This window comes from Nannobrachium achirus, assembly GCF_963921795.1.
Source record: "Nannobrachium achirus genome assembly, chromosome: 17".
In the NCBI taxonomy this organism is placed as follows: domain Eukaryota; kingdom Metazoa; phylum Chordata; class Actinopteri; order Myctophiformes; family Myctophidae; genus Nannobrachium; species Nannobrachium achirus.
This window is the reverse complement of record NC_137824.1, coordinates 60,943,885-60,956,758: the sequence shown is the minus strand read 5'-3', so window position 1 is coordinate 60,956,758 and position 12,874 is coordinate 60,943,885.

Here is a 12,874-nt window from a genome sequence, read left to right as displayed (position 1 = left end):
GATCGTAGAACGCAGAGAGACAGCGTAGCGTCTCAGTAAACTATAGGATAATAGAACGCAGAGAGACAGCGTAGCGTCTCAGTAAACTATAGGATCATAGAACGCAGAGAGACAGCCTATAACGTCTCAGTAAACTATAGGATCATAGAACGCAGAGAGACAGTGTAGCGTCTCAGTAAACTATAGGATCGTAGAACGCGTCTCAGTAAACTATAGGATCATAGAACGCAGAGAGACAGCGTAGCGTCTCAGTAAACTATAGGATCATAGAACGCAGAGAGACAGTGTAGCGTCTCAGTAAACTATAGGATCATAGAATGCAGAGACAGTGTAGCGTCTCAGTAAACTATAGGATCATAGAACGCAGAGAGACAGCGTAGTGTCTCAGTAAACTATAGGATCATAGAATGCAGAGAGACAGTGTAGAGTCTCAGTAAACTATAGGATCGTAGAACGCAGAGAGACAGCGTAGCGCCTCAGTAAACTATAGGATTGTAGAACGCAGAGAGACAGCGTAGCGTCTCAGTAAACTATAGGATCATAGAATGCAGAGACAGCGTAGCGTCTCAGTAAACTATAGGATCATAGAACGCAGAGAGACAGTGTAGCGTCTCAGTAAACTATAGGATTGTAGAACGCAGAGAGACAGCGTAGCGTCTCAGTAAACTATAGGATCATAGAATGCAGAGACAGCGTAGCGTCTCAGTAAACTATAGGATCATAGAACGCAGAGAGACAGCGTAGCGCCTCAGTAAACTATAGGATTGTAGAACGCAGAGAGACAGCGTAGCGTCTCAGTAAACTATAGGATCATAGAATGCAGAGACAGCGTAGCGTCTCAGTAAACTATAGGATCATAGAACGCAGAGAGACAGTGTAGCGTCTCAGTAAACTATAGGATCATAGAATGCAGAGACAGCGTAGCGTCTCAGTAAACTATAGGATTGTAGAACGCAGAGAGACAGCGTAGCGTCTCAGTAAACATTAGGATCATAGAATGCAGAGAGACAGCGTAGAGTCTCAGTAAACTATAGGATCATAGTTAAACCAAGAGTCTAAAGCATCAGTCTAAATATTATAATATCAATAAATAATATGTACATTGAAACAATACAAACTCTAGGATGCCAGGTCAACAAATAAACCTGACATATGTCTAATTAACAGACTGTCTAACCTTTTGCATGAAACCGCATGGTGGTCAAGTCTATAGGTCAAGTGCTCATCCTGTTTGTAAATCGAGATATTTTACTTAAATATATAATATTTTACTTTGCCAATGAAGACTGTGAGATTTAGCTTTTGCAATATATTATTTTTTTCATTTATGTGTTGAGCGTTTGTTTGAAATAGTAATAATGAATTGGATTTATAATGAACGTTACATTTGCAACAAACCTCAAAGTGCTTCAATCAGGGTCATATATTTGTATAACGAGTGACAAAGATACCAGTAAGACTCCCTAATCGGGAGATAAGCGACCGTTGGTCGCTTATCTCCACAAATATCACAACCTCCACCTCTCACGTCATACGGGCAGCCATAGTTACACCTGGAATGTTGAATCTCCATATATGGAGATAACCTACGCATCACACAAAGTCTGACCTCACCAGCCCATACTTGGGCATGGACGACTTATATCTCCATATACGGAGATGGCCATATATGGAGATACGATGACATCACAGAGTCCACAGCTGATGATGTGGCGTGATGTCATACAATACACAAACAAGCCCTATATAAAGGGGCAATTCTCACCAGGGAAGAGAGCATTCCTCGACTCAGACCTTATCGCCAGGATCAACTAAGCTTATAGCTTATCATCACATCCAACCATCTTAAGATACTCAGCTAGTGGGGAATGCTCTCTTCCCTGGTGAGAATTGCCCCTTTATATAGGGCTTGTTTGTGTATTGTATGACATCACGCCACATCATCAGCTGTGGACTCTGTGATGTCATCGTAATATGAGCAGGGCAAAGGTGTGACGTGTGACCGACGGAATGTGTTGAAGAAAAAGTTACAAAGTGCTGTAACGGATATTGGCATAAACATATTAGTGTAACTCATTTTATCCTGTTTTTAAATTCATTGCAGATATTTTGCTTAAATCTGTGAAGGCTGTACATGTGAGATTTAGCTTTTGCAATAAAAACCTTTAATATATTCATCATCATTTATCTGTTGAGCATTCGTTTGAAAAAATAAATTATAAATAATAATTTGTAACAATGAATTATATTTATAATAATGCAATTAATTCCATTGAAATGCTGATGAAATATCCTGGGCAATCATTTCTATTTTATATTGCAATTTGTGGTTACTGGCTGTTGCCAGGCACTGCAGGCAAGAAGACATTATCAAGTCAAGGACCCCTTAGCTGAGGAAGATGAAGCAGGGACCCCCAGTACATATATGTGTTATAGACGTCATCGATAGCTTCACAGATTTGTTTGGCAGCACTGTGATCAGTGTATTTATCAAACATTTAAACCTCTCAGTACTTGGTAAACTTGGTCTTGTTCTTTTCACTCTACCTCTTCTAAATATAGAGAATATAGGGATATTAGGGTTCAAGTGGTTCATGTAAATACAAGAAAAAGGTCCTATCACACAAAGGTTTGGAGACCTAAATGAAGAAACTCTGAAAACAGACTGCTCACGGCGTTGGGTGGCGCAGAACAAACTGAACTCAAAGCAGCCGTCCCACCCTGTGGGGGGTCTCCTACATCGAATTGTGTTTAGACTCGTTATGAATTAGGCTAGACTTTATTATGAATTCATGCTTTTAGTATAGGAATATTGAGGGGCAAAGAAAGTAATTGGGTCATTTAATGAATTGTGTGCATTACTCTGGGTAGTTTTATTATTGTGTTTTACGCTTAGTTCATTAAATAAAGAAGTGTTTGACATTCAAAGTTCTGCCTCCATCATTAATGTTCACAGTAGAAATATTCTGTCAACGGGCTCTTTACATTTCTCATACCTGAGACAAGGTTATTACAATTGCATCACTTGCATGCACTGACTGTTATCAAGCCGTAGCACTGAAACCTGTCTGTGCATGTCTGCCCCAACGCCTCTGTGGCTCCGCCATGTAGCCAGAGAGTGTATCATTGAAAATAAAGTCAGCACGCTGACAGTAACCACCGACAGTGCACGCAACATGATCACAGCGGCAGACTTTTCTTTGACGATGATAGGCCAGATTACTTACTTGAGGGTGCAGGGTGCATGTAACTATTCTGCATCTACAGTAGCATGAGGCAAATGTCTTCTAAATCCTAACAGTTTGAAAAACATATGTTGCTTTATCAGTGGTTCTCAAACTTTGTCATGTCAAGGACACCCAAACTGTATTTGGCCGTGGACGCCCATCTCAACATATTTTGTTCCAGGGACCCCCAGATGCAAAGATTTGAGTTAAAACAATATTCACTCTAAATGTGGGTCTTGCCTCATGTTAGATGCAGAATAGATGCATGCGTGCAGATCTTGAGCCATTGATGCTGTGTAGAGAACAGGAAGTCATGTGACAGGATGTTGCCATGAACTAAAGCATCATAGATGCGTTGTTGTGGTTTAGATGTGGAACTCAACACAACAACACCCTCGTAAAAGAAAAAGGCCTTTGCGACGTATATAACATTATTTTAATATGATATTTGTGTTGTTTTTTAAGGATGATACTGAAGATAGAACCCTATGTGAATTTATTGTTGTTATTAAATCATCAGTTCTCCAGCACAGACTGCTTACTTCTTTTAGTATAGAATAAAGTTAAGTTGAGATTACTTTGAAATGAAGAGTATGGTGGTTATAACACACACACACACACACACACACACACACACACACTAGAGAACAAACAGGTGGTAACGTACTCATTTCTTGTGATAAAGCTTCAGTGACAAATTCTGGCCTATAGCTTTAAAGGACCAGTTCACCTCTGGGACAACCAGATCTTATTTTATTGTTGTTTGGGACACGATCAACACAATCCTGAGTTACTTTTTGAGTTCAATCTGTGTTTTTAGATATTTTAGTATTTCAGCATGCAACAACATGCAACAACTGGTCATATGATGCATCATATGAGTTGTAGCATGCTGAAATACTAAAATATTTCAAAACACAGATTGAACACAACAAATAACAATAAAATAAGATCTGGTTGTCCCAGAGGCGAGGTGGTCCTTTAAAAAAGGTGATTCCTGAAAAGGTGTATACCAATCTTAGCCAATCAGGATTGATTGATTATTTTATTAGACAAAAATGGAGAACAGTACAAGTATAGTCAATACAATATAAATGTAGTACAGTACAAGTAGTTAAACACCCTGCCTAAAAGGAACATCTCGAATAAGACCTTTAATAGTCTTTTTTATGTTGGAAGTCCTTGGTATTCAATTCATATAGGAAGCAAAAACAAATACATATATCATCACAGTAATAAAAACACTATGTACAGGATAGGGGAAACAAGGGGGGCTACGGTAAGGGAGGGGGGTTGCTCACTTCTGGCCTGTCTATGGGAGAAGTGATAACTACCTCCTTCTATGGCCTCCTGAAAGGTGAGTTTTCACCTGTCTATGGGAGAAGTGATAACTACCTCCTTCTCTGGCCTCCTGAAAGGTGAGTTTTCACCTGTCTATGGGAGAAGTGATAACTACCTCCTTCTATGGCCTCCTGAAAGGTGAGTTTTCACCTGTCTATGGGAGAAGTGATAACTACCTCCTTCTCTGGCCTACTGAAAGGTGAGTTTTCACCTGTCTATGGGAGAAGTGATAACTACCTCCTTCTCTGGCCTACTGAAAGGTGAGTTTTCACCTGTCTATGGGAGAAGTGATAACTACCTCCTTCTCTGGCCTCCTGAAAGGTGAGTTTTCACCTGTCTATGGGAGAAGTGATAACTACCTCCTTCTCTGGCCTACTGAAAGGTGAGTTTTCACCTGTCTATGGGAGAAGTGATAACTACCTCCTTCTCTGGTCTCCTGAAAGGTGAGTTTTCACCTGTCTATGGGAGAAGTGATAACTACCTCCTTCTCTGGCCTACTGAAAGGTGAGTTTTCACCTGTCTATGGGAGAAGTGATAACTACCTCCTTCTCTGGTCTCCTGAAAGGTGAGTTTTCACCTGTCTATGGGAGAAGTGATAACTACCTCCTTCTCTGTCCTCCTGAAAGGTGAGTTTTCACCTGTCTATGGGAGAAGTGATAACTACCTCCTTCTCTGGCCTCCTGAAAGGTGAGTTTTCACCTGTCTATGGGAGAAGTGATAACTACCTCCTTCTCTGGTCTCCTGAAAGGTGAGTTTTCACCTGTCTATGGGAGAAGTGATAACTACCTCCTTCTCTGGCCTCCTGAAAGGTGAGTTTTCACCTGTCTATGGGAGCAGTGATAACTACCTCCTTCTCTGGTCTCCTGAAAGGTGAGTTTTCACCTGTCTATGGGAGAAGTGATAACTAGCTCCTTCTCTGGCCTCCTGAAAGGTGAGTTTTCACCTGTCTATGGGAGAAGTGATAACTACCTCCTTCTCTGGCCTCCTGAAAGGTGAGTTTTCACCTGTTTATGGGAGAAGCGATAACTACCTCCTTCTCTGGCCTTCTGAAAGGTGAGTTTTCACCTGTCTATGGGAGAAGTGATAACTACCTCCTTCTCTGGCCTCCTGAAAGGTGAGTTTTCACCTGTCTATGGGAGAAGTGATAACTACCTCCTTCTCTGGCCTCCTGAAAGGTGAGTTTTCACCTGTCTATGGGAGAAGTGATGACTACCTCCTTCTCTGGCCTCCTGAAAGGTGAGTTTTCACCTGTCTATGGGAGAAGTGATAACTACCTCCTTCTCTGGCCTACTGAAAAAGTTTTCAGTGCAGTTTTGAAGGATGCCAGCGAGCTACATGTTTTAAGGGAGGTAGACAAGGAATTCCACACCTGGGTGGCAGTGTTGTAGAAGGAGAATTTACCCATATTTGTCTTATGGGTTTGTGTTATCAGATCATTGTGTTGCTCCCTCTGGTGTTGTGGCTGTGGGTGTCGCTAACAGGATGGAATATATATAATTAACACAAATCTGCCTCCTGGTGGCGCTGTAGCAGGCCAACGTGGCCAACGGTGCAGAGGTCAGCTGATCACAGAGGGCGGACAGACGGACAGACAGATGGATGGACGGACAGACGGTGCAGAACACTGAAGACTGAAGACTGAAGACTCACCTTTTCAGACTCCACCTAAACCCTTAGCACTACAGTAAAATCAATGACCATACATGAAGCTAGTTAACATTTGTTTGTTAGGTTTCTTTAGAACTTGATTATATTGTGTTTTTCTCTAGATAGATATCCATTTACATTGTTATATTGCTGTTAATGTACTGACCTATTATCTTGTTTATTATTGCGATGTTGTATCTGCTTATTGTAAGTCGCTTTGGATTAAAAGCGTCTGCTAAATGCCTAAACTGTAAACTGTAAACTGAACAAAGTAAAGGCCATCCCTTCAGCCTGGTGGAGACAAGAAAAGAAGAGTTTATGAGAAACAATACCACCACACCACTCCCCTCCCCCATACCACCCACACACATCCTGTGCTTATAGCTCTAGTTTCGATATTGCTCACACATAGTCAGAGGTTTTATAAAAAAGAAGAAAAAAAAGAAAAAAACTTTGCCACACTCACAGACCCTTTGGCCTGGCCTCAGTGTCTGTCTGTCTCTCTGCCTCTCTTTCTGTCTGTCTGTCTGCCAGCCTGCCTGTCTGTCTGTCTGTCTGCCTGCCTGTCTGTCTGACTGCCTGCCTGCCTGTCTGTCTGTCTGTCTGTCTGTCTGTCTGTCTGTCTGTCTGTCTGTCTGTCTGTCTGTCTGTCTGTCTGTCTGTCTGTCTGTCTGCCTGCCTGACTGTCTGCCTGCATGCCTGCCTCTCTGTCTTGATGGTGATGCAGGCTGGTTATTGTGGGTTCCATTCAGGGGGAGAGGGAGCATCTGGCCGGTGGTCCCAAGTCCTCCTTTAAAGGAGAAATCCGGCATAGAAGGTTATTTTGCCTTTTTGTTTTTTGAGGCAAGAGGCAATCTGGTGCTTTCGCCCTACTCGACCACGGCTTCAAATTGGAGCGATTGGTTATATTGTTAATCTGCAATTTCTTCTGTATATATCTGTCGTACATTAATGACTCTGGTCAATCCACGGTCTCGTTTCCCACAGGCGGTATCGCTTCGCACAGGGCGCTGCCATTATTTGTTTACAAGAGCACCTGTGCAGGTCTGGATGCGCATCACACCGCACTGACTACAATAGGATTCAGATTTCTCGCAAGATTTTGTTTTCTTTCTTTCTTTTTGCTTTTATGCCTTTATTGATAGGACAGGAAATGTGGAGAGAGATGGGGAGTGACATGCAACAAAGGTCATTGGGATTAAACCCACGACACACTGTCAGGCAACAACAACTAGAAGTTCGTGGCCCTTTGGGTTCGCTCACATCTAGAGGCGCTCACAGCTATGTTGCAGCTGTGATCCAACTGATATGGCCATATAAGGAGATCTGTATCTGTCAGTCCTTGCACACATGCCCCTAGTGCCCAGCAGTCCAGGTGCCCACCTCTCCTAGTGTCCACATGTCCCTGTTGGCACCACCTACAGGCCAAAAAGGCCCTGATTGTGTGGGGCCCCAGGCAGCCACATAGGCCCAGCCCTGCAAGCCTACTGTGTGATGCCCCAGTCCGGCCCTGCAACGCCTACGGTCCAATATTTGTGATTATGAGAAATAGAGACACATTTGAAGGTGGAAAAGTAGATGGTCAGCAAGGCAGAAGCGTTATTGATTTTTGTATTATATTTTTAGACAATTGAACAACTGCTGAACGTGGAGTTACAGATGGACAGACATACACATACACACTTAGTTGGGGCGAATCCGAGAGCGAAGGTCCGTTTCTCAATGGATTTGTCATCTAGGTGGGTTATTAAACACATTTTGATTAAAAAGAAATGGCCGGCCCACAAAGTAAATATAACTCATGTAATAGGCCCACTCACTTGTCTCTCATGATCTGAAATGGCCAATCTTTGAGTAGCAGCGCTATAGAGTAGCAGCAGCCCACAGAGCCATGACATTGGCCCACTGGCTTGTCTATCATCTGAATACCAGCCCACTACTCCCTAGATTTCTTGACTACTCCATACACAACATCATTAGACTCTCTTTATACCAGAAAAACTATGAGACATAAAATCACAGTAACCGTCCATCGGTTATAGTATTTGGGGCCTCGCTGCGCGTCCGCAAGGTGAAAAGATCTGGTGCGCTGCCGATGCCCGCGAACAATGAGGGCCTCACCAACTCCTTCACGGGCCACACACACACACACACACACACACACACACACACACACACACACACACACACACACACACACACACACACACACACACACACACACACACAAAATGAAAACTCCATATTGCAGGAGGTCATTTTCCTTGTTATTGTTAAAGTCCATATTTTACAGACATTTACTTACATGTCCATGGTACATTCACAAAACTAAACCTATAACTAAAGTTGCTTGATTCAGTATTTAGATATTTGATATAAATGTTATCAGACAAACCCTAATTGAGTACATAGGGAGTGATTGCGGACACAGACATGAAGGTTTTTATTTATGTTGCACCTTATTTTGTTTGAGGATGGAGCTCTGGTAGTATAATTTTATTATAAATATTATTATACTTATAATTATTATGTCTTACACTGCTGGGTCATTCCTAGTATTCGGTGCCATTTCAGCCCAGAAACCCTTTTTTTACAGGATAAAAAAAGATGTTGGGCATGTTCAACTGTTCAAAAATCTGTCCAGCTTAATTAATTATTTCCTAAATATTAATATTATATTAGTTTTTCGTCACATTTCATTATGTGTATGGTCATTCAGACGGACGGACGGACGGACGGACGGACGGACGGACGGACGGACGGACAGACAGACAGACAGACAGACACTCATATGACAACCAGGGCTCTGGCTCACTAATCACTCAGCTATGGCCGCTCCCAGAAATACATTTAGAATGAGCCTAAAAACGTACAAATAAATACACAGCTTTTTTTGTTCAGCGTCTGAAGGTCAGGCTCTGAAACAGTGGCTATGAGTCGGCCCAATGTTTTAAAGGAACCTACTGACCTTTGACCCCTGGGCTCCACATGCCCGTTAGGGGATGCAGCTCTGGGTAACATCACCACTGGAGCAGCCACTGCAAGATATCTGCTCCCATAATGCTCTCTCTGACCATGTTTGGTGAGCTTTTCAAGAGTTGTGAAAATGTGATATCATTTCATTGTAAATATTATACTTAGTACTAAACTTTCTGTTAACAGTCTAATGGCTCAGAACTACATTAACCACCTATTGCTGTATAGCAAGCAGGAAGGATGTGTGTGTGTGTGTGTGTGTGTGTGTGTGTGTGTGTGTGTGTGTGTGTGTGTGTGTGTGTGTGTGTGTGTGTGTGTGTGTGTGTGTGTGTGTGTGTGCGCGTGCGTGTGCACATACTCTTGTATAGCTGAGTGTGTCTTACCAAGCAGGAAATGGGTGTTTTGGCCACAAAGAGCAGAAGGGTCCTCACTCTACAGTCAACCAGTCAGTCAGTCAGTCAGTCAGTCAGTCAGTCTGTCTGTTCATGCTGTCCTCCACAATGACATCTGCACCAACCTACCTAGTATCATGTGAGTATATTATTACAATCTTACTTTATTTGATTTGACTATCAGTTCATTAAATGAGACAGAGATCACTATTTTATCAAGGTAATTGTTATTATTACAATAATTTGTTCTCAGTGGATGGACTCTATGCAGCTCTAAATCACACGTATGATTTTTGGCATCTCAATATATATATATATATATATATGCATATGCATAGATCATGCACCACATGTGCACGCTGTTCACAGCATTAAAAAAAAAATGCTTGGAAATCCGTTCAGGCATTCATGAGATAGCAGCCAGTACGCTTTCTTCAAATGTAAACAAACATGGCTGCCATATTTGAAAGATGGGGTTGGTATGGGGGTTAAACATGCAATTTCATGATCGTGATCATGCCTATAGTAGATAGAAGGAAGTCCAAAAAAACATTTTTGCAAAAACAGCCCATTATCTGGTTCATGCTCCAAGATGGCCTCCTCAAATACATGCTGCTCAACAGCTGGCACCTTGGTGCTGAGGGTGCACGTGCATGCGAGAGGAGATAGGCGCATTTGAGAGAGCTCGCATAGAGCGCTGATTAGACGCGCTACAGCCCTGGACAAGACGCAGTTACACATTGCGTGTACCTATCGTTTCAGCTTGCATTGGATCCACCGCTAAGCTTGAATGTACTCTGGAGCAAAGCCATGTTGATATTAGGAAGGACAGACAGACAGGCTTGTGTCGCGGTGCAAAGATGAGTGCACGCAAGTACACACAGCACACACACGCGCGGAGCGCACTCACGGCTCAGATGAGTGTGCGCACGTACATAGGCCTACAGACACACTTCCCGAAACAGAGAGCCCGGCGCAGCCGATCCAAGGCATTCAAGACGCAGAAGTATTTTCAGGGAGTCGCTCGATCCAAACATGCACGTTCCTCGTAAATGTCTGTGCACGGTACATTTGGAGTTGCATGGCTTCTCTGCGGGTCCGCAAAACCCAAGCTCTTTGTACTCGTGATAGAGCGGGGGTTGGAATAAAGTCTCTGGGTGAGGTCCAAGACGCAGCTATGGTGATATGGAAACCAGCGGACATTCAAGTCACCCATGCACCATGCCTCATGGTCTTCCAAGGCGTCCGCCCTCGTGGTGGTTCGGGTTTGTGTGCTGGCTACTCGATATCACACCGCTGTGCCGCCGACTTGAATAGCTGATGTCCTTTCCTGATTTCCTGATGTCCTTTCCTGATCTCAGGAAAGGACAAATTGCAGGTTGAGGAAGCACTTAGCTCAGAAGTCACCAAAATCCGTACGTGGCTTACCGATAACAAACTGTCACTACACCTTGGCAAAACAGAATCTATTCTTTTTGGGACCAGACATTCACTAAGAGAGATAAATGTAAACGATTTCAAGATCAAAGTTGATGACACAGTGATCTGTAGCAAGGAAGAGATTACCTATTTAGGCTGTATTTTGGATAAATACCTGTCTGGGGATAGCATGGCAACAATGGTGATAAAAAAGGTAAATCAAAGAACGAGATTCCTGGGTAGAATGTCTGCTTTTATCAACAAGAGTTCCCTCAGGACTCTCGCGATGGCCCTCATTCAGTCCCTCTATGACTACGCCTGTACCTCCTGGTACTCCAATACCAAAATGACATTAAAGACTAAGCTCCAAACCTCTCAAAACAAACTGATTCGACTACTCCTTAACTTGGGGCCCATGACCCACGTTTCCCCGACCCACTTTGCTAGGCTAGGGTGGCTCAATGTAGACGACAGGGTAAAGCAACTAAAAATGGGACTGTCTTTCAAAATAGTAAATGCAAATCTGCCCTCAACCCCCACAGTACCTGCATATCTGACCAATCACCTTCAGAAAGTTAGCGACACCCACAGCTATAACACCAGAGGAAGCGTACACAACGACCTGATAATACAGCCATTTGGCACAAATATGGGTAAATTCTCCTTCTACAATACTGCTACTCAGGTGTGGAACTCCTTGACAGTTTCCCTTAAGACATGTAGCTCGCTGGGCCCCTTCAAGGCTGCCCTGAAAATCCACTTATCAGGTGACCAGAGGAGAAGGTAGTCACATAGCCGGTGTGAACTTGTGAATTTTACCTGTATTTTATCGTTATTGCACAGTGAATGTAGTCTTTACTCCGTACATGGGATGTATTTTTTAGTACATTGAGTGTTGTACTAGCACCATTTTACGATGAATTGGTATGAAGGGCTTCCAACGTAAACAAGGCTGTAACAGGTCTTATTGGGATGTTCCTTTTTGGACTGTATGTTTTAACCTGCCTGTGCTGCACTAATGTGTTGTATGTACTGTCTATGTTATTTCATGTTTTTGTCCAAATAAATAATTCAATCAATCAATCAATCAATGCCTACTCAAGCTTCATCCTACGACTGGGGCTACGCCGAGTCTGGGCGCAGTCGAGTCCTGTGTCCATGGAGGACGCCCTGTTGGCGGTGGTGATGGAGCCTTTGTCGCTTCTATCCTCCTCACTGGTGCCAACCTTGAACATTGGCTTTAGGGGTTTCCTGGATAGAGTCCAACATCTTTGTATTTGCCATTTTTGTGAATTTAGAGTAGTGTTCTTCTCTTATGTGTTTGTCACATGCACAGTGAGAACTCCCCCCCCCCCCCCTCTCTCTCTCTCTACACAGTGGTGTCTCTCGTCCTCTGTTGTGGACCTGTTCAACCAGAAGGTGAGATGACTTCATTGCACTGCATTATGGGTAGTGTAGTGTGAGACAAGCCTCTGGTTGTTTAGAGAAGTGTTCCAACCATCCTGTTGATATATAATAATACATTTTAATGTAATGTATGCCATTAGTTAGTAGAGGCCATCTTTTATGCCATGTTTTACACTCCTGTTGTTCACTTCACCTCCTTTGAAGTGAGTCCAGGGTGGAAGCTTTATGTCGTAACCCATGAAAACAACAAAGATGGTGTGCAGACATCCTCAACAGACTTCCACAGACGAGGTCGTTACATTCAGTCAGATGTATTGCAGTTGTTCTTTCATCATAAGGTTAATGGTATTTACAGTGAAAATAGCAATGTTTTTGAATGGTTTTATTTGATTTTAGTCTTAGTCTTCTTCTTTCGTGTATCATCGTCCTTGTTTTTCTTGAATAAAGTTGTTTATTTCTTAGTTC